The sequence below is a fragment of the Rousettus aegyptiacus genome, unplaced genomic scaffold, assembly GCF_014176215.1.
Source record: "Rousettus aegyptiacus isolate mRouAeg1 unplaced genomic scaffold, mRouAeg1.p scaffold_m13_p_4, whole genome shotgun sequence".
Classification (NCBI taxonomy): domain Eukaryota; kingdom Metazoa; phylum Chordata; class Mammalia; order Chiroptera; family Pteropodidae; genus Rousettus; species Rousettus aegyptiacus.
This window is the reverse complement of record NW_023416307.1, coordinates 33,625,943-33,649,589: the sequence shown is the minus strand read 5'-3', so window position 1 is coordinate 33,649,589 and position 23,647 is coordinate 33,625,943. Positions and strand designations below refer to the sequence as shown.

At 33.8% G+C, this 23,647-nt stretch overlaps 1 pseudogene; it reads left to right on the top strand.

Moving 5' to 3' along the window:
- The window catches only part of LOC107518665, an 89,949-nt pseudogene that overhangs the window by 11,684 nt on the left and 54,618 nt on the right, over nucleotides 1-23,647 (top strand).

Sequence of the window (23,647 nt, the reverse complement as noted above, 5' to 3'; positions counted from 1 at the left end):
CAAATAGTTAAATGTAAAAATGAAAAAAAATAATTCGAACAACAAAGGCAATGTAAAACTCCACCTTGGTTTATTTATAATTGCCCCAAACTAGAAATAACTAGATGCCCTTCGACTGGAAAATAGAGAACACACACAACTGGAAAATGCACTATGGTGTATCCATTCAGTTGAATATTACTTAAAAGGAACAAATGACAACAAAATGGGTATATTTCAAATGCATTATACAAAATAAAAGATGTTAGGCTTAAAAGGCTACATATTATATGATTCCATTTATATGACATGTTTGTACAGGCAAAACTATAGAGACAGAAAACAGATCAATGGTTGTAGAAGCTGGGGGCGAGAAGAAGACAGTGTAATTCTGGGGATATTTGAACTTTATTTTCATTGTGGTGATTATGTGACAGTGTTAAGGGTGGAAAATTTTTAAGCAAGCCAACTTCTGCTTCTGTAATCTGCTTGCTTTTTTTGATATTAACCAGGGTGTTGTAATCTGTTTAAAGATATGCTAACAGCCAATTTCTGCTCCTGTAATCTGCTTGCTTGTTTTTAACCAGGGTGTGGTTCTAGGCTTTATAAACTGCCTCTTTTGGGAGCTCGGAGCTGATCTCCTCTAACCCTGCGTGGTAGAGAGTCAGTCACAGACCAGCTAATAAAGGCTCACAATTCATCTCAATTGGCTCCGTGGGTCTTAGATTTGATCATGCCAAAACAACAGTATACATTTATAAAAAATTATAGAGTTGTACACTAAAAAGAGTATATCTGAACACATTTGTAAGCCCAAGAAAAAATTTATTTTCATGACAAAAAAGACACGCAAATGTGGAGGCCATTCGATGATCTTAGAGAAGTTGGGAGAAATTAACCTTGCTAAGGAAAAAAGATATTTTTTTCCTCAGAGATAAAAATAACATTAATTCAGCACCTATAATGTCTCAACTAGAGCCAATCTCTTAAGCACACTTATATAGAGAGATATACTTTATTTTGAATCTTTACATTACTATTCCAATTTTAAGGAAATTAGAGATCAAAGAGATGAAATCACTTGCACAAGGTTGCTTAGCGAGGAAGTAATGCAAATCTCTTTAACTTTTAAGTTCTGGCAGCTTCCTCTACATAATGTAGAATGTACAATGAGTGATGATGGAGATATTCAGATGGGAAAGAAAGTTGAGGAAATTATAATCAGGAGATTCTATTACAGTGACATTATAAGATTGGACCATCTGTTGGTAGTGAGGGGATTAATGGGGTAAAGTGAAGTTGAAGCCTTGAATAGAGTGGGGAAAACTGAAGGAGGTTGTGATAATTTTGACAATGTTTTTTCTAGCCTTTGTCCTCATACCATAGGGATGAGATAACCATTCCATTCTCAGTTACATTACAAGGAAGAAATCCTGCAGCTAGATGCAGAAGACTGGCAGTAGTATTCATTCAGTGCAGATTATCATAAGAATGTGCAACTTGAGAGCCTCTTATTTTGCAAAGACCAATTCTAATCCATTCCCCAAGTCCCATTCATTTCTGTATTCTGTTTACAGAGTATGTCATTGAAATTATAGTGTATTCCTGAGGGTGGGAGAGGAACTTTGAAGTATAAAAAGGAATTGTAATTTGTGGATGATTGTCACACTGATCTCTGCTGGATTGATTAACCTTGATTTCTCACAAAGTCTTTAGGATCTCAGAAAAAAACAAGAAAACATAAAGTATAAGATCATAACTGCAAACCCTGTACTCATGACATTAATGAAACCCAGACTGGGTTCAAAGAGATCTTTTCCATGAATATCATCACTCTGCTAAATTGTAAAGTTCATGTCAGCTTCCTTTTATAAAGGTGCATAGTATGAAGCTCTGGATATTTTCAAGGTCGATATGGTGAGTAACAGTCAGTGTTGAAAGTATTAGGAAATTTCATTTCACAAAGCAAAATTAAATTGATTTAAATAGTGGTAAATGGGAAGAAGTCTTAGAAATCATCCAGTTCAACTTCTTCATTTTGCCTGTAAGTAAAATAGTTTGGATTAAACAATTTTATCTTAGCTCATGAGAATTTGTTAACTATTTTCAGCATACCTTTAAAAAATTGTGTTACATTTACCTACTCCTTTATCATCCTTTCTTATATTGTGCCTACAAGGTGACAGAATCAACAACATAAAAAAGACAACATCATTCTGAATAGTAATAAATGAAGGTTTTTAAAAATACTGTTATAGGTATTATATTTTTTGTTCACCTTTAAGGCAGCACAACTGGAAAGAACACTGAATTAGCGATCTGTAGCCAGAGTTCTAATCCTGCTCACTCTCTTCTGGACTAAATTTCCTCATTTTATACCCATGGTTCCTCTAGAATATAAAAATATTTGATTTCTGAAAATATATTATTAAAATAAGTGAGGTTATTAAATGTTATTAAAATAAGTAAGGTTTTAGATATATAAATAGAAGCCCTTCTTATAAATTGGATGATTTTAAAACAACCTTAAAAATTATGGAATTTCTTCCTGGAATATGTTTATAAAGAAAACAAACAACCATTAGTCTTGAATGATACTGAGATATTTGGAGAAAAATGTGTAAATCTGACAGTCTCTAGAGGTTTCTTTTAGATATATAGTCTGATGATTATGTCCCCAGTGTAGTATGTGAAATATAGCTTAACACACAAATTCTCATCATTGCAGAATATGCTATCTATAGATTCATAAAATTTTACTGGATTACTATTGGTTTACATACATGCCATAGCAACCCAGAGGTGATATCAAAGCTGTAAATGGGTGATCTTTTGATCTTTTATAAGAAAATAATTCAAGTAGAACTGCATCAAGTAGCTGAAATTGAGTATTTCCTGTATAAAAGTTGGTGTATTGGTTAGAAGTAGATTCCTGAAATCACATTTAAAAATTTTCACAGATATCTTATGAAATAAAACAAACAAACAAACAAAACATCTTTAGACATAAAAGGGTTTTCCTTTACACAGAAATGATAATGACAACCCCACTGCTCTTTTACAGTCTCTCTGGGAGTTTTTCTTACCACAGCAGTTAAAAAAGAATGAAAGCTTCACGCCTCGGGAAGATGGCATTTTTATGTCTGGAGATTTTCCATTAGGTCACACTGTTAAAGGCACCGCTCCTTCCTCAGGAGACCTTTCCTGCTTCATCGCAGCCCCTTATATTCTGCCAGCAGCTGCTCTGTTTCCTTGGACTCCATGCAGACCAACCTTAGTAAAACAGGTTAAAAATGGTTCCTATGAAAAATGCCTCACTGTCGGCTTACCTAGTTATTATAAATGTAAAAAAATATAGTTTCGAGTTTTGGAAAAAAGAAACTGTCTTACAAGTTGTATTTGGACATCTCCAGGAACGAGCAGACATAATACTGCCAGTATTTGCACAGTGCATATGTTTGGCTTCCTCTATTATGGTCTAAAGAGAGGTACAGAGATGACTCTATACTCCCTGGAGGATAAGGAGGGAAAAACCCAATGTATAAAGTTCATTCTCATTTGCTGATCAATATGCCCAGCAATGTCAGGATCCTCCCAAAGAAGAAACAGGGAGTAGAGAATATAATATGGTGATTCTGCACTCTTTTCAATTACTTATATATATTTTTTCTTTTTTAGTTGTTCAGGACCCCAAGTTCTAAAATATTGTTACTGTTAGTGGCAGTCTGAAATCCGGCATTGCCCCAGTAACACTGGAGGTCCTCAATTCTTTTTACCAGTGCAGTAAAGAATTAGAGCTTATTGAAATTTTTAAAAAGTAAGATTTATTACAGTATGTTTCAAGAGAAAACTGGGGTATAGCAATGAGGGCTATTCCCGCACAAACAAAAGGTATAATTAAAGAATGCTCAAAGTGAGGGGTGGGTTACAGCTAAGAGCACTATAACCTTGTAGAAGTGGGGAGGTCTGCGTTATACTAGGGCCATGAAATTAAAAGAGTGGTCCTAGATGATTGGCACACGAGGTCATTTTGGTTGATATTTGGCTGTTATGTAACTCTGACTACAACTCATGTGGTTATCCATAATTCAGTCTGTTATAATTAGATTCATGAACTTTTAGGCATAGGCATCATATTATAATATGGTATAATGAGGCCAAGGTAAAAAGGTCAGTGTAGGACTGATTGTGCAACTGCTTGTGGCCAGATTTAACCAGCTATTGGTTTATGGCCCTTTATTCCTTTTGTTCTTCGGGATGTAAGGATGATTTCTAACCATAAAATGGGTGTTTCAGGGAGGTCTTTGGGTAGGGCCTTTATTCCTTTGTTCCTCTGTAGCTCATGTATACCTAACTACCCAACAATAAATATCATCTTAACTTTCTTTAGCGAAATGCCAAAGGGAGTTTCCTCTAATAAAGCTAACTCATTTTTCCCTTACAGCTGAGTGATGTAATTTCATCTGATCTTTCCTTTGTTTTTTTCTTCTGCTTAAAATATGGACATTTTATAAAAACATAGATCAAACTCACAGATATTAAACTTAAAAAAAGTATATATTTTTATTATCGTGAAAACTACTTTCTGATTCAAAAAATACAGTGGAGGCTTTATTTTCTTTTTTCTTTTTCTTTTTTTGTATTTGAAGATGAAAACTGGAGCATGTTTCTCAAATCCAAATCAACAGCAAACTACCTTTTCTGAGCCAAGCAGCTGTTGGACCAACTGACTGGGGCCTGGAGGGTATGAGGTAGGCCTCGACTCTTCCAAGAACAGATGGAGAGAAATGGAAGACCTTTTGTCCTTCTGGTCTTAGAATGCCTCTGGAGACAAATGATGAATTGCTATGAGATGCTGATGAAAATTATGAGAATCCTGGAGAGAAATTTTGCCCTACAGAGACCCACAAATCCCCAGAGGAAAGATGAGTGTCCCTGGAAAAACCTGCTGGTTTGCCCCAGGCAGCAGGGATAGCAAAACAGGTGGTGTGGGTCATTTCTAACACCAGAGCCTGGGAAACGATACCTTTTACACATGAGATGCTAGCAGAAAAAGTCTTTGTGGTGCTTCCTTTTGGGACTGGCGAAGTGCTCTCTTGTATGCACCAGTCCTTTGCTGTGCATAGTGTGGTCCTTGACCCCAAGAACGACTGTATCACTTTGTTTAATAAAAATTCAGAATCTCAGGCACAATCCCAGATCTACTGAATCTTTTAATAAGATTTCTAGATAATCTATAGGCACATTAAAGTTTGAGAAGCCTACAGATGCAGAGACAGCTGTAGCTCCCTTCACCTGTAGTATGAACACTAAGGTAGATTAGCAGTTGAACTGAAATCTCACTGAGAAACCTAAAATCCTGCCAGTGGTGTTCTTAGCCAAGTGCTGCTGGAGGGGTCTGATGTGCACAGTAGATGGATGGGATGTAGCAAATTTCATGTAGAATTGAGAGGAAAAGACAAATCAGACATCATTATAAAATCCTTGGATTTTAAAATTAAAAAGAGCATTTTACAAACTGAAGATTGAAAGAAAAAAGAAATGTTTACCAAATAAAAGAAATCAGATTGACTTTGAGCTCTTCATCATCAGGAAGCTAATAGAGTTATAGCCATAGACACCTGAAAGGTTAGAATTGCAATTGTCAGGAAGGACAAAAATTTTTGTCCTTCTAGGTTCTTTAGTTGGTTTAATAATTAAATTAATACAAGAGATTAACAGAAGAAAAAAAATAATTTTGTACTTATGAGGGCTCCATAAGAATATGAGGGCCCAAAGACAATCAGGCAATTGCGATGTGTATGTCATCCAGAGCTAAGGAGAAAGGGGTAGGAGTTTGGTACTTCAAAGGTAAGAAGGCAATTCATGTGGAGATGAAAAACAAATATTTAGTAAACAGATAGTTGCCATGAAGTGCAGAGACAATGGGACACAAAAGAATTTGAACGAGCAGTACTTGCTAAGTTTTCTCCAGTCTACCTACCACATTTTTTCTACTTATCTCTGGTGATAGCTGTCTTCCTGGAACAGACCCTCTGTAAATTCTTTTAAGAATATTAAGTGAGGGAGTAAAAGAACTCTTTTTAAACGTTTTGTTTCTTAAAAATAATTAGCCTGAAATAATCCTCGTACCAAACAGACATACTTTGGGTGGTAAAATCTTGTTGCCCTATGCAATGCAGCCTAGATGTCACCTGCCGGAGAGGAGGAATTATTTCTACAGAGCTACAGGAATTGAAAATGTACTTCCACTTTTCTCATGTGATGATCACAACTGAAAAAAAACACCACCTCAACAATAATGAATCAGAAGATAGTCCCTATGATAAAAGAAAGACAGTCGTAAGTAATGGATGGATGGATGGATGGATGGATGGATGGATGGATGGATGGATGGATAGATAGATAGATAGATTTCTTCTAAATAGAAATTTCTAGGAAAATCTTTCATAATCGTCTGATGCCAAAAGTATTAAACTATCTCAGTAAAAACTAAAGATTGGTTGGCTAGATGTGTGGTGGGAAGTACAATCATACTAAGTCTAATATATGTGATGGGAGGAGGAAGTTTTGAGTAATATGGCATTTTTGTTGAGGGGAATAAATAATTGGTATCTTGTTTTCAAATTTTAAGAGAGATATACCCTTGATTATGAACATCTTCAAAAATATGGAAATAATTGCTAAATAAATATAGAGAAGCAAAACAGAACTTTAATAAGAAGAAAGTAAAGAAAGAACAATAACTTAAAAACCAGAAAAAGAAAAAGCACTAGAACAAGTAGGCAGGGCACAAAATAAGATAAAGGGAATAAAATCAAATGTATTGGTTATTACCTACATGTGAATGGATTGAATTTTCTTATTTAAATATAGAAAGGACACTAAAATAACCCAGAAATTTCAGTTAAAAAATAAGCTATATATATGCTGTTTATAAGACACAATGTGATAAAGATGGTAAATGTGATAAAGAAAAAAAATAATTGAAGAGATACTAGGCAAATAAAAACTGAAAATAAGCAAGAGATACAATAACAATGTTAGTCAATCTGGAACGCAAGGTTAAAAGGGATGAAGAAAGGCATATTTTAGTGATTTAATGTACAGTAAACCACCATGCATCGAACAATGTAGCAGCAAAATAAATGGCCAAAAATATTTGAAATATAGTGAAGGCCCAATACAAGCAATTATAGTAGAAGAGTCTAACACACAGTTTTTTTCCAGAAATATATTTGACTAAGAGGATGTTGCATAGCCATTAGAAAAATTGAATCAGATAATCAACAAACTTTATAAATGTATATATGCATGCATATATATGTGTATATATATATGTATGTATGTATGTATTTGTATGTATGTCTATATACACTCTTTGGATGATTTAAGAGAAAAATGTCATATGTCCAAAAAAAAAAAATCACAAAAATTATCCCTCCTTGACCACAAAGGAAACTAAAATATTTTGCAGAGATTTTTACCATATATTACCATGTATTCTACAATATATAATCTGATAAAATTAGAAATAAATAATAGAAGCTTACTTTAAAACTCTTAATTGTTTGGAAATTAAGACATATACTCTTGAGTAATGCTAAATTCAGGGGTAAAATAAAAGCTTAATTATAAACTCTCCAGAAATAAAAGTTTAAAACCTTTGAAATAGTTCAAAAATACACCAGGGTATACATTAAGCCTTAAATGCTTTTGTAGTTAAAAATATTAAAAAAGGAACCTAGTATATGTCTCAATGTATTTTCGAAAACAGGAATAAAGAATGGCAACAATTACATTCCTATCGATAAGTACCTTAAATGGAAAAGAATTAAGTGCTCCAACCAAAATCAAGAAAAAATAGAAGGGAATGCATAAAGTTAAAAGCTGAAATTAATAAAATGGAAAAAATACAAAAAGGATAAATAAGTCTAAAAATTGATTTTTGAAAAGTTCAATAAAATAGGTAAATTCTTTAGAACCTTGATTAATCTATCTCTGATGCTTATACTTAATGGTTTAAAAAAGATTAAATAATACAAATTTGGAAGTCAACTTCGAAGACTAAATGTGTAACTTAGACTTCGAAAATTTTTAATCCAGATGAGAAACCCACAATATATTGAGAAAGATAGACATATTAACTTAATAAATATTAAGACATATTGCCTACAAAACTTGACAGGCAAATTATAAATACAACATATTTGAAACACATATGATAGATAAAAAGTTAATATCTATGACAAAAAGAACTCATAAATTAATAATAAGAAAATATATCCCAATAGAAAAATTATAAGAATATTAAAAATCAATTCACAAAGGAGTGCATTTAATTGACTGTTAAACACTAAAAATATGTTAAATATCTCTAATAGTAAGGAAAATGCATATTAAAGAAACAATGAGCTATATCGTTTTACATCAATCATATTGATGTATTGATATAAAGTTTAAAAGTAGTATTAATCTCAAATGTTGATAAGCATGAGAAGAAAAAGCTAGGTACATTGCTGATAGAAATGTAAAAGGTTACAGATCTTTTGTAAAGCAAGATGGCAATTGATTTTAAATTTAAAAAGGTATGCATGGCCTTTGATCTAGCAATTTCACTCTTGGAAATCTATTCTGTAGAACTAAAAGCATTAGTATGTAACATTCTATACATATCCAAGTGTATTATACAGCATATTTCTTATGCTAAAAAACCAGGCAAGTAAGTACTTATTGATAGGTGTATGTTTGAATAAATTTTTAAATAGAAAATGTTATATTAAGAAAAGATTTAAAGATATATAAAAGTGTACAGCATAATACAATGAATCTATAAACTTACGCAATAACATGAAAAATTATTAACGGTTTTTTCAATTTTATTTTATCTATCCACGCCTACACATTTTTTTTTTACTTTGAGTATGAAAACATATCCTATCATTACATCATTTCACTCATAAATACTTCAAACTATTGCAATATTATTTTACCTAGGAAAATTCATAGTAATTCTTTAATATCTAATACCCACTTGGTATTCAAATTTCTTCTTTGTTTTAAAATGCTTTTTATAGTTGATTTCCTTGAATAAGAATCCAAAGAGAATCTACACATAGCATTTTGCTGATATGTTTTTCAAGTCTCTCCCTTTTTCAAGTTTACTCACTTTTTTTTCATGCATTTTATTTGTTGAAGATACTTGGCCATTCGTTTCACAGCATTTTCTACATTCTAGATTTAGATTTACTCTTTATATCTTTTTGTTTTTATTTAGCATTCGCTAATTGATTCCTCATGTTTTCTTGCAAACCGGACAGTTATTAGACACTGAGGGTCTAGACGTCAGTTAAATTAGGTGGATAGGACTATTTCATAGATGGTACTAAATACTTCAAGTTACATCACATCTATAGGCATATCACGTCTAGTTGCCCTATTTTTCAATGTTAACATTAACTAATGGGTTCAGGTGTTATCTGTCTGATCACCAAACTACTCTTCATTCAAAAGTTTTAGCATCCATTGATGATCATTGCTTGCCTAGATCCTTATTTCACTAAAGGTTTTCTTTTTTTTTTTAATTTTAATTAGTTTCAAGTACACAGTACATTGTTTAGACATCTATATAGTTTATAGAATGATCTCCTGAATTGCTCCCTCCTTCCCCTAACCCTCCACCTACCCAACGTATTAATGCTAACTGCATTCCCTCTGCCATGCTCCCCGTGCCCAACTATCAACTACTAATTTGTACGTCTTTAATCCTTCATCCCATTCTCCCAGCCCTCAAGTCCCCCTCTCCTATGTCCATCACAAAATTGTCCACTATATTTATGAGTCTGTTTTTGATTAGTTTGTTTTTTTATTCCTTAGATTCCACATATAAGTGAAATCATATAGTGTTTATCTTTCTCTGTCTGACTTAAATACCTTCTAGGTCCATCAAAGCAATATCTTTTTCCATCTCTTCCTTTTCACATGTAGGAGCCTTGTTTTCTTATCCTTTCAACCACTCTATCTTTTGGTTGGAACACTTAATTCTTTTCCATTTGTATGCCAGATATTGTCATTTTTTGAAACTAGGCATTAAGCACTAGAAACTAGTGCTAGGCACTAGAGAGCAATAGAGATAGATCCTCATAATATGTCTTGGTGTGCTTTTTAAGTTAGCATATGTAGATGAATTTTATTTTTAAGAGCTACTTAGTATTTCATCACATGGATGTAATTTATCTAAGCATTTCTATGAATAAGAGATTAAGGCTGTTTTCACAATTTCACTTACTTTAAATACTTTAAATAAGACAAGAATGTAATATCCATAAGGGCAAAGACTTTTTCTCTTTTGCAATGCAGTTTAAAATAGCACTAGAAACTTAGGCAAAAAGAAAAAAATTGTAAGTGCGTTGAATGAATAGTGTCATAAATAGTGTCATCTTTGTATAAAACTCTACCTGTATTTCTGATTTTTTTTTTATATTTTAAAAGTGGAACTTTTTAACCAAATAATATGTGCTTTTTCTCCATTCCTTACCATACACACTTTCCAGTCTCTTTAACTGACTTTTAAAAAATTTATTTGAAAAAAAAAAAGTAATCATTCACATGGTAAAATATACAGAATGGTGCATCACTATATTCCTAAATATAACTAATTGTTTAAAGTTTCTTGTTTATACATGAAACTTTAAGAAGTCACGTACATGATTTATATGTATTTTAAAATTTTTTTGAAGAAAAATATTATAAGAAAATAGATGGAACATGCCAAAATTCAGAAGACCAAGACTCAACTAACAGAAATACCAGAAAGAGAAAAGATGAAACATATTAATGAGATAACAGAAACAAATCTACAAGTTTGAAGACCTCTATGATCTCTACTATCACTTTAAGGCTATCTGTCCCAATCTTGAAACAATATTTCCTCCTTTAAAGTCTGTTCAGTGTTTAGTTAATTCCTACGTTAGTGCCAGGGATGTATCTTAGTTACCTTCCTTGTACTACCTCAATCCTCTCCCTTTCACCATTTACCTCCCATTTCTGCTGCCATCTGACAAATGTGTTTTTCATCTCCTAGTTTGAGCCACTCTCCACCCTACCTGGAGATTGGAGATTGGTAAGCAAATTCAACTCAAGGATGTTACCTTAAATTTTTCACCCCATTCCAAGGATATCTGCTTCTATCATTGGCCATATTTCCCCATTGTATTATCTTTCTCTACCTAACAGTTGCTATTCTTGGTTTCTAGAGCTTATGTACTCAAGACCTATCCTAAGTAAAAGTCAGGATTAAACAGCAGACCACACTTATAGCTAATAGTTCTCAAATTTATATGCCCAGTTCTGAACTCTCCCCTAAATCCCAACCTCAAATATCCAATTGCTAACTGCTTATTAGGTATCTTGAACTTCACAGGTTTAATAACTGCAAACAAAATTATAGGCATCATCTCTCTACACCCTAGCCCTTTTTTGTACCCTTCCTGATTCATTACAGTTCTGCAATACTGGCCTTCTTTCTATTACTAAAAAACACCTAGCTTGTTCCAAACTTAGGGGCTTTCTACTGAATGTCCTTTCAGTCCTAAATAATCTTCCCTCAGATCTGTATGTACATCACTGGCTCCTTTACATCATTCAGGCCTCAGCTCTAATATCATGTCCTCGGAAGACTCTTTCCTGACTAAACTAAAGCAACCCTCTTCTCCATTGTTCTGACTATGTATTAGTTTATTTATACCACTTTCACTATTTGAATTATCACATTTATTTTTTTATTATGTGACCCTCTCCACTATTTACACATGCTTTTAGAGAGAGATATTATCTGTCTTCTTCACTTCGTATCTTTAGGCAAGAGGAAAATACTGTGTGGGGCATAGTAGCTGCACAGTTAGAATTTTTTCACAAATGATTGAATGATACTATGTTTAAATAAGTACAACAAAACCAGGATTTTTTGTTTGTTTGTTTGTTTGTTTGTTTGTTTTTACTGTAGAACATACCACTATTTCTTATGTTGAGCACTGAAGGAAATAGTTTGATTTGTTTAAAGACCGTGTTGTACAAGGAGTATGTGTCTTCAATCTCTAGCTTCAAGCTAAATAAAGGCGATAAAATATGGCACAGGGGATCTGAGAACCCATAAAGGAAAAAGCAGATTTATATTTTCTGTTTCATTCTCACTCTGTGGTTTCTTCAATTATAGTTTTAGCTTCACTTTAGTCTGCCCACCCTATAGATTTATTGAGACACCCAATTATAGAATTATCCCTGCTTTCCGATAGCACTAAATTCACAGCAAAGCTCTACTTCTTTGGACCCTCTCCAAAATCACTCAACCAAAATCCAGATTATTTTATAAATCCTTTCTGACACTCTCTTACTGAGACACCTGAGGATTCTCCATAATGCTTGTTTTCTCTTTAGGCAAACAGTAATAAACCCACTTGCTCAATTAAATGTGTTCCTGGATCTTTGGCTGGAGGGCATTGTTATACCTGAAGCTTGTTACATCTGGCGGCAACTGGTAAAATCTTACATATACCCAGGTAACCCCATATAAAGTCTACTCCTCCAGGATGTCTACAAAATTGCTGGTACTGGTACAGTCCCTGTAGGCTGGATTGGACAAGTCTATGGCAGGACACGATCCAGAGCTTCAAGCAGTGTGGTTTCCCTGGCATTGCTATTTTTACAGGTAACTTTCCATCCCTTGAACCAAGGCATGTGAGCACTTGGCTCTAGCATGTTGTCGCCATTCCAACCAGAAATTGGCACAAATGCTACTGTGTCAGAGTTGTAGCCAATTTTCCTAATGTGGATGCTGACTTCCTTAACAATTTCCTGTATCTCTACTGGTGGTAGGATGGCTCAGTGGAATTCATTTTGTTAATACCAACAATTAGTTGTTTCACACCACGTGCAAGCCAGAGGGAATGAATGCTCATGTGTCTGCCCATTCTTGGAGATACCTGCTTCAAATTCACCAACACCAGCAGCAACAATCAGGATAGCACAGTCAACCTGAGATGTGCCTGTAATCATGTTTTTGATAAAGTCTCTGTCTCCTGGGGCATCAATGATAGTCACATAATACTTGCTGGTCTCAAATTTTTACAGGGAGATATAAGTGGTGATACCATACTCACATTCAGTTTTCAATTTATTCAAGACTGACACATACTTGAAGGAGCACTGTTCAGTCTCAGCAGCCTCCTTCTCAAATTTTTAAATTATTCTTTTGTTGATTCTATCACATTTGTAGATCAGATGACCACTAGAGGTAGGCTTGCTAGAATCTATGTGTCCAATGACAACGATGTTGATATGAGTCTTTTACTTTCCTATTTTGGCTTAGATTTAGCAGTGGTTTTCATGACACTTGTGTTCTGGCAGGACACCCATCACAAAAAAGTGAGAAGCTAGTTTTTAAAGGACCTATGAGCTGCACACTTAAACTCTTACTCCTCAGATAAGCATCTATTTCCTCAGATGCTCAGACAACCACCTAATAGGTGAAATATGGGTTGAGTCCTGAAATTATAGACTTCTGCCTTTTCTTATTGTGAACAAAGGGTAGGAAAAACAGAAGCTTTGTGTTTAAATTAAAAGTGTGTACATATGTTTGTGTTCCTAATCTTTAGGCACAATCAAGAGCATAAAATATTTTAGATCGATTTATAACCAGGTTTGTTATTCACTGTCTTTGTTTGAATTCCCCCAGAAGTACACACTGAGAGATTTGAGAGTCAGCAGGGAAGTGGTCCTACGGAACACAGTAAGGTAGTAGGAAAGGGAAGCAAGAAAGAGAAGAAAGACAATAGAGAGTAAATTACACAACTGTGAGAAACTGAGCTTAGTTCCATCACGAAATTCCTGGGATATATGCATATTATATTTTAGAATTATCTCAAGAGAGAGATGTCTGTACTTCATTGGTTGAGTTCTGCTTCAAGGGAAATGAGCTATCACTTTGTTATTCCCTGATAGCTGGCGTATTGTGTTACCAAGCCAGAAAAAAAAAAAAAAAAAAAAAAGTAGCGAATAAGGAGTTACGCTTATTCATAGCAAGCAGCCTTCAGCTTAGAGGTGAGCATTGAGGAGATATGGGGGGCCATGGACAGCAACTACTTTTTGAGTAGCAGGGACCTTTGCTAACACACAGGCGAGAAGTAATTCACATATTAGCCTTAAGAAACTATAGATGTTTCTGATCAAGGAAGAATATGCCTGAAGCTAGTTCCTGTTACAAACAACTTTTCTATTGTGGGTTGACAGTAGGGCCTCCAGAGAGATCCTAAAGCATCATTCAAATGGTTAAAACTTTACTCTTCAGATAAAAGCTCTCTTTTCTTTATTCTCATCAACTATAAATGCTATCTGGTAGTAACCATTTTGCAAATCTAACAAGGTGAACTCTAGGTGTTCTCTATAAGAAGTCTATTGATCACTCTTAGTTCAGCAATTAACAGTATGTTAATTCACACACTCTCAATTTTTTTTCAGACTTTTTTATCACTATCACAATTGGGGAGGCATATGGACTATGATTCAGTAATGATCCTATTAACTAACAGTTTTTCAAATGATCCCTTAGGTCATTAATCTCCCACAAAGCAATCCTCCTAGATTGTTCTAGAAATGCCCATGAGTCATTGAACATGATGGTGTGCTGCTCCCCTTGGGCACATCTCACAGCTAGGCTTGTAGGGATTGACTTCGATTTTCACCTTAACCCCACCTTATGTTCAGATGCTAACGATACCACAAAGTGCAAGAAGATGAGGCTTGGTTCATGGATGTTTCTAGCACAAAGTTAGAGAGAAGGAAACAAGAGAACATTTTATTTACCCGCCTCCACATGCATTTAAAATATTGCGTATTAGACATATTTGGTTTGGCTAAATATTTCCTAGTGTTTAGCGCTAGCCATGGTGCTCCGCAAGCTATAGAGAGAGTTAACCCTCATCAGAGCCACCACTACCAAGCCCGGTAAAGCAGGACGTATCACACAGCTACTTATTATTTCTTCCACAGTCTCTTCAAAGGATTTCAAGATCATGATAATGCACCTTACAGGACTTGCTCATGGTACCCAAACCCGATCTTGGTTGGATCACATGTTAACTCTAGAAGCACTCGAGGATCATATTTATCCAGATTTATATGATGTGACTGTTCTTCCTCCTAATTTCTGGACATACTACATACAGTTCCTGAGGGTAGAGGTAGCAAAAATTAGTTGAGTCTATTCCTAGAAGGGTTCTTCCCTACTCTTCTCTTGTGCCATAGGGCTCTTCCAATACTGACCTGGTAACTTTTTGACTTGCCTTTTGTCATTGTTGTTTCCTAAATGTGACAGGATAGATTCCCTGGTGTATTCACTGATATTGACTTCACTGAAGTTTCCCTTTGTCTCTAGCAAAAAGAAAGGTTCAGAGTGATTTTCTAGGACTTGTTTCTTTCTTCTTGTAGGGAAATGTGAGAGAAAGAAGAGGAATTGGGTTGTATTTGAAGGAGAGGGAAGAACATCTAGTAACTCCCATTCTATAAATTGATCTAATCTCAGGATATAGATCCATACCTACAGCTCACCACCAAACCCAGGTTGGGTCACTGCTAATATTTCTTTAGTTTTATACTTGGTCCTTTAAACTTCTAAAAGTGTTGTTTTAGAAGTGTGTGCCTCCTCTGTGATAAAAATCATTAGTGAGAAATCAGGGAAAGAGGTTAATTCTTCAAGTGTCTCACATACTCTTAAGCTTTCAAAGGTTTCAAAACTCAGGTTAGAAAGCTTGTTTTTTGTTGCTCTAGATGAGATTAACTTGATAATTTTAACTCAAAAGAGAGGTTGTTTGTTTCCCTTTATAACAGTCTTTCCAACATGAAGATTGAACTAAAGATCTTTTTCCTCACACCTGGCATTGTTGTGAATTGAACTTTAGGTTCCTCTTAATAATATTCACTCATTTGGTTGACTTTGAACTAATCAGCTATAGTCCTAGACATTTCCATAAGGTGATCCCATTATGTAACACATTATATATGGAAACTGAGTCTTGGAAAATCCCTGCACCTCTTTCCATCTCCTTGTGCTGTGGGAGCAAGGATACTTCTTTCTGCTACTAGTGCTATTGTGGCTTCTCAATATCCATGAATGACCTGTTAGATGTCAGCTCCTGCACTAGATAGCTTTTCCTGCTTTGATACTTTCCCTCTTCCCATTCGGCTGTCTATGTAGAAGAGAGGGTGACCCAAAGAATTTCTTTTCCTCACCAAATACTGGTCATCAACCATTCTATTTGTTTTCAGTCTGCCACCTCCATCCAGTTTTCTGAGCAGATTTTGTTTCAGACATTTTCTTCACAAATGTAGGCATTGTTTATTGTTTATTTTTATTTTTATTATTTTTACATGTATAGCTGGCTCATGCTGTTTCTTACTCATCTACATCAATTAAGATCTATTGTTGTGTCTTCAAGAATATCTAGTTGTCTACCTTTTTCATCATACCTTTATTTATTCTTTGAAATTACTCTAATTCATCTCCTTCCTCAATTTAAAATGTTGAAACTAAGATAGTATTGGTAGAAAAAAAACATTAACAAACATTTAATGCAACTTCTTCTTTCCTAGATAAGGATACGGAGGCCCAGAAAAGTTGTGACTTAGCGAATAGCAAAGAGTTGTTTAGTAACAATACTAGGACCTGAATGCAACATATCAGAATAGTATCAAAAGATCTTTTCTCAAAGAGAGAAGCCCTGTAGGTTGTAAACACCTGACTTCCTGTCAACCTATAACACTAGTTACATTCTGCTATTTATCAATATTTGTTTCATTGTCATATTCCCTATTTGATTGTAAAATCTTCCTAGGCAGAGGTTATGTATCACTCATCTCTGTATTTCTTTTATTATTAAGCACAGCCCCTGCTCTGGGAAACAGTTGGTGCTCACTAAGTGTTTAACCAGTAAACAATGCATGAATGAATTAGTGAATGCTTTTTTTGCTAACAGTTATAAGGCAATAAAATTAAATTGAAGACTTAATGGCTCTGGTATGCCAGTTGTTTTGTGTGATGTTACCTTAACAGCTGGCTAATTTAAAAGTAATATGAGTCAAACCAATGTTTTGTCATCACATAGACAAAAATCGGCTCATTAACTGGATTGTTCACTTTCCAGTTTGTGGCTGTAAGATCATGTAGTTAGAAATTCATAGTGTTTTGTCTTTTTCCTAGATAAAGCGATGTTTAATTGGATAATCTTGACCAAGTAAATTAAAATCCCCCTGGGTTTTCTCCTCTCCATCTGCTAAACGGTTTAGTCAACTCTGCCCACTCATTGCTTCACAAGGAAATTGTCACGCCAACATTTTCTAAAGAGGATTTAATGGAAAGAAATAAAGGACCAAGTGGCCCAGTTCTTATCTCCCCCCGAAGAAGATTCTGTAACTGAATGGTTTTATTCTAACTCATCAACAGTGCTTTGTGTTAGAGCTATGACAATTTGTGAGGCACAAACTCCTCGACATCATCCTTATTTTCACATCCTCATTTTTTGGTTGATTTACTAAGTAATGTGATTACAAATAAAGACACTTATGGATTTTTTTTGGTTGCTTCGTTCTTGTGGTTCCTTGGACTATAAAACACACACACATATTGAAAGGAGAGATTTGCTTTTAAAGATCTTTAAGCTTTTTGGTTATTGAATTTGTTTTTTCTTTTTTACCAAGAAATAGACATATAAAGAAAAAAAATCACTTATTGACTTAAACTAACACATAATCTATTCTTGTGCATTTTCAAAAGGGAAAGTTCTAAGCTATAAAGAGGATCAACATGTGATCTAAAAATTTGACATATTTATATTTTATATACCTTTCTCCTTTCTTTTCATGCCTTCTACCAAATCTATTGAGTCTTAGTCTTCTTAAGCTTTCTCTGCCTGTGTTTCCTTCCTCCTCCAAATCATCATGTACATTACTAACAAATTCATCCTCAAAAAAGACATCTCTGACTAAATCCTTCTCAAGCACTTTCAGTCACTTATTATCATTGATGGCAGGAGTTGCAAACCATGGCATGAGGACCTAATACAATCTACTATCCGTTTTTATAAATGAAATTAACTTTAACACAGACATGCTTATTCACTTTCTTATTGCCTATGGCTGCTTTTCTACTGCAGCAGCTGAGTTGAGTAGTTGTCAGAGACACCACACAACCCAAAAAGCCTAGAATATACACTGCCTTCCCCTTTACAGAAAAAAAAAAAAAAGTTAGCTGACTTCTGAACAACAGGATAAAATAAAATTGTCTATATCCTGGCATTTATGGCCTTTCATAAATGGTAGTTAACAGGTGATCAATAAAAGCATAATCTAGGTAAAAATTTATGTTGGAAATAGTCTACACTATTAATTCCTAGCAAAGTCTCTGAGCTCTAGCAGTTTCCTGTCCTACTGGCAGCGAATTGTCTGGATACATATGTAGCCTGGGTTCAAGGTCAAACTTTGGCATTTACTAGTTGTGTGACTTTGACTTTTCCTTTTTGAACCCTGATTTCCTCATTCGTAGAATAACTTCATGGGAGTCTAAGAATAAAATGAAATAACACATTTAAAGTACCCAATACAATTCCTGAAATATAATAGTTCATACTCAAAAAAAGTTATTGTATAGTTTCTTGAGTAGTTCAGGAGTTAGAAGTGCCTGAAGGGTAGAGTATATTAGTTAGCTCTAGTTGCCATAACAAAGTATCACAGACTGGATGGCTTCAATAATAGAATTTATTTTCTCACAGTTCTGAAGGCTGGGCAGTGTAAGCTTAAGGTGTTGTGCAATTTGATTTCTGGTGAAGACTTTCTTCCTGGCTTGCAGATGGCTACTTTTCTTGCTGTGTTCTCACATGGTGGACAGAGAGCAAGCTCTCTGTTGTCTCATTTTATAAGGATACTAATCCTATGGGCTTAGGGATCCAACCTTAAGACCTCATTTAACCTTAATTATCTCTTTATAGGCCTTCAAATATAGTTACATTCAGTGTAACTATATTTGGGGTTAAATTCAGTGTAACTATATTTGGGGTTAAATTCAGTGTGTGAATTTGGAGGGACACAATTCAGTCCATAGCATGTGGCATACAGAGAGCAGTGGTTGAATGTGGATTAGCAGATGTTCAGTCCTGTGCAAAACAGCCATAGAGACATTTTGTCCACCATGTGAGAACACAGCGAGCCGAAAGGTCTTTGATAGTTGGTATTGTCAATACATCCACAGAGACACGTGGTCCACACTGATCCATCAGCCTAATTCTATGTGCCATTTTCAGCTGGGCTACTGAGTTAGAAGAGTAATTATTGGCAATCACAATGCAATTATTGGACCAATAAAACATGATAGCGTTTTTAATGTATTAATCCTGTAAAGCCAAAGTGTAAATAAACATTATGAACTATCTGAACTCATGGACAATTCTGAGAATAGATATTTGGGACAGGACCAATTATCAAAGACTTTTTGGCATAGACTGAATATCTTCGTGGATGTTTTGGACCAGACCAAATATCCTGCAAGTTTGTCTGTACTTGGTGTGTTGGTCATTTTATACCTCACAAAAAAGTTTCACATTTAAGTAAGGTGGGTATTTAGTTTTCAAACTTCAAAACCATGTCATCTTATTGTCATAACATTTATGTATATCATTAAGCTGCAAAAGCATATTGCAGAGCTACATAAGTAATGTGATTACATTTTTATGAAAATACACAGAAAAGAGATTGGCAGAATATATGCTCTCAGATTCACCGAGGTTGGTGATAGGTGATGCAATAATGGGTAATTTAAAAGTTATTTTTTTCTTTCCAGCTTTTTATATAATGAATATGAATTGCATATATAAAAATAAATAAATAAATAAGCACATAATTAAGCAAACGAAAAAATACATACCAAAAGCTATAAATTCAGACAGTGCCCATAACTTTTTAGTTATTTCATTTTTATTTATGTGAAATTTCCATAACATAAACATTTAAGAGTGTACAATTCAGTGACATTTAGTACATTCAAATGTGCAACCATCATTGCTATCTAGGTCCCTACCCGTAAGTTTTTAAAATAATTTTATTGAGATATAATTTACATATCATAAAATTTCTCCACTTAAAATTCACAATTCAAAGGTTTTATGTATTTTCAGAGTTATACAACTATTACCACAATTCAGTTTTAGAACATTTCTATCATCCGAATAAGGTGCCTTATGTTCATTTAGAATTAATTCCCATTCTTATTTCTAGCTCTAGGCAAATACTAATTGACTTTCTGTATACTTAGATTAGTCTTTTCTGGACATTTCACATGTATGAAATCGTACAATGTTATATTTTGGTTTTCTGGCTTCTTTTATTTTGCATAATATTTTTGAGTTTCATTAATGTAGCATGTATCAATATTTTATTACTTTTTTACTAAATAATATTTTATTGCATGGATGAATCACATTTTGGTTATCCATTCACTCATAGACATTTGATTTGTGTCAACATTTTTCCTATTATGAATAATTTTGTTATGAACATTCACATGTAAGTGTTTGTGTGGACATATGATTTCATTTTCTCCTAGGTAGGATCTTAAAAGTAGAATCACTGGGTTGTATTCTAAACTTATGTTTAACTTTTTATTAAACTGCCACACTTTTCTTCATAACTTGATAATTGATCTATACAAACATGAGATGAGAACAATTACATCTTTAACTTCCTTAAATTTTGTATCTTGGGGTCATTTTCTTATGGCCTCTATATCTGTTTCTACAAAAAGGAGGGAAACATGGAACTTAAGTCATGTAATTGTTGTAAGAATTAAAAGTATGATATATATATATAAAACACTTAGAACTGTGTTTAATATGTGTGAGTGTAAAGTTAAGTGTTAGCTGTTATTATGAAGTTTGTTCAGATGATTGCTATTCCAAGTCAAATTTCTAACATAAACTTAATACAAAGCCATAATAAAAACATAATATAAATACAATATAAATGATATAAAGTATTTATTATTTATAGATTTTACTGTAAAATAATTCTTGCAAACTTTTTCTAGATTTTTAGAAATTTTTCATCACATTTTTTTATTTCATAGGTCACTCCTTGTTTGATGATCTTTATTTAGTTCTTCCAAAACCATTCACTTAGTTTTCATGTAAACAAATTTTTATAGAAACATCGACTGTCACTCATTTTGCACTCGTATATTTATGTTTCACTATTTTATACAATCATATGTCTCAAGTGTTTGAAGCTGAGAGGCTTACTGAATGTTTGTTCATACGTTGAGACTATTAGCAAATTTTACAAAATAAGTGAACATGTCTAGAAAATATAGTAATTGAGAAGAACTTAGTAAAAATCTTTAATTTTTTATAACAATATCTAGAGACATTTCTACTAGTTGCAAAGTTTAAGAAAAGGACAATGCATACTTGCTCCACATTCTGCAAAATATGAAGCAGAATTTGGCATACCTATGTAAGCTACATCAATATTTGTGGGTAATTTTTTAAAACATGGGGAATAAGATATTAAGATTAAAAAGTTGAATACAAATAAGTCTTAAGGAAGAAACTGTGACTCTCAGTGATAGAATTATAGGTTAATATTTTTTTTCTGCCTGTATATACTTTATTTATTAAAACTTATGATGTGGATAGATTTGATAAAAAGATAAAAAAAATAAATAGAACTACTGATTTCAGTTCTAACATGTAAAAAGCTTAGAAGTCAGCAGTTTTATCCTTACAATAAGAAAAAGCTAAACAAATGGAAAATCAACAACTTTTGAACCCATCAGATAACTGAGGTCACAGGAGATACTGCCACCCAGAAATCTGTAGACAAGTAAATCCAGAGAGTCACTGGAGCCATAAACTGGTAGGAACGCTTACATGGTAATTTTAATGAATCTTAGTAGGCTGAGTGTAGATTCATAAATCCTGTGGATATTATATTAGCTTTATTATAGTAGCTTTATTCATAATCACCAAAAACTGGATATTATAGTAGCTTTATTCGTAATTACCAAAAACTGGAAAAAATAAGATGTTCTTCAATAGGTGGATAAATAAAATGTCTGTGGTACATTCATATAATGGAATATTATTCAACAATAAACAAAAGGGAAGAAACTATGAAAGCGCAAAAAAGACTTGAGTATGAATCTGAATTGTATTGCGCTAAGTTAAAGCAGCCCATCTGAAAAAGCTATATGCTTTATGAGTCCAACTATATGAGAGTTTGGAAAAGGCAAAACTATGGTGACAGTAAAATCAGTGTTTTCCAGGACTTTGGTGGTGGAGGGGAATAGGTGAATCACCGAGGATACTTGGAGGGCAGTAAAACTCTTTGGTATGATACATGACACTATGCATTTGCAAAACTCATAGAACTTTACAGCATAAAAGGTGAAGCTTAATGTACACAAATGTAATTTTTAAAAAATTTAGGGGGTTAGAATTTTCCAGGAAGGACACTGATGAGAGAAGTTATCCATACTATGAATGTATGAATTAACCTCACTGAATGGGGCAGGAGGGAAAGGTGCTTGCCTAAGTACTTTTGGAAATGAGTGATATCTGTAAAATGAACAGCAAAAGGAACTGCACATAAACACTGTTCATACTCTAGTTGACAATTTTTTTTTTTTATAATGAGGGGATAGGTTAATAATTCTGAAACTTCTATATGTGTATACTGGAATTGAATGATTAATTAAATGGTGGTGGATAGTGAGAGCCAGATGTCTAACTGTTGGAGTAGGAATATATGAATAAACGGTGAAGTTGTCTAGAATGATCCATGGGGTACTTAATGAATTAGAGACATCAATATAACCTCCTCTTTAGTTAGTAGAGATGCAGATGGTTGCAAGTAAGAATATTTACAACTCTGTGTGTGTGTGTGTGTGTGTGTGTGTGTATGGATTAGTATACACACATATTTCTTTGTTCTGTTAGCTGAGAGAACCTGGAAGCAATGATACACTTAACGCCCAGATCTTGGTTTCTAATACCATTTCTTATCAAAATGAACTAGAGCTCCTTGGAGAAATGTTTGATTCTAGTACTGGAGCAGAAAATACACAAGATGATCCTGGAGAATCTACTAGTGCCAAAAAGTAAGGAAGTATTTAAAAATGAAAAAATACAATAATGAGTATGTAGGACATAGGAGCCAATTGAGAGAGATTTCAGTGGCCAAAACTGGGAAAATTTGAGCATCAAAATAAGTAAAGTATGGGTTATAACTCAAAATGTAAAATAAATATCCATAAGACTATATTGTTCTAAAATTTAAAAGTAAATAGATGAAGTATTTGAAGTGAAAGAATAAATATGATAAAATCCATGGTAAAATTAGTAAAGAAAAAAAAAACATACTCTTCTTTTTAAAAATATTTTTAAAATTTTTCATTTACAGTTGATATACAATATTATATTAGTTTAGATGTATATCACACTGATTAGATATTTGTATGACCTGTGAAGTGATTACCCCAATAAATCCAATACCCATCTGACACCATACATAGTTATTACAATACTACTGATTATATTCCCCGGGCTATCCTCTACACTCTACATCCCCATGA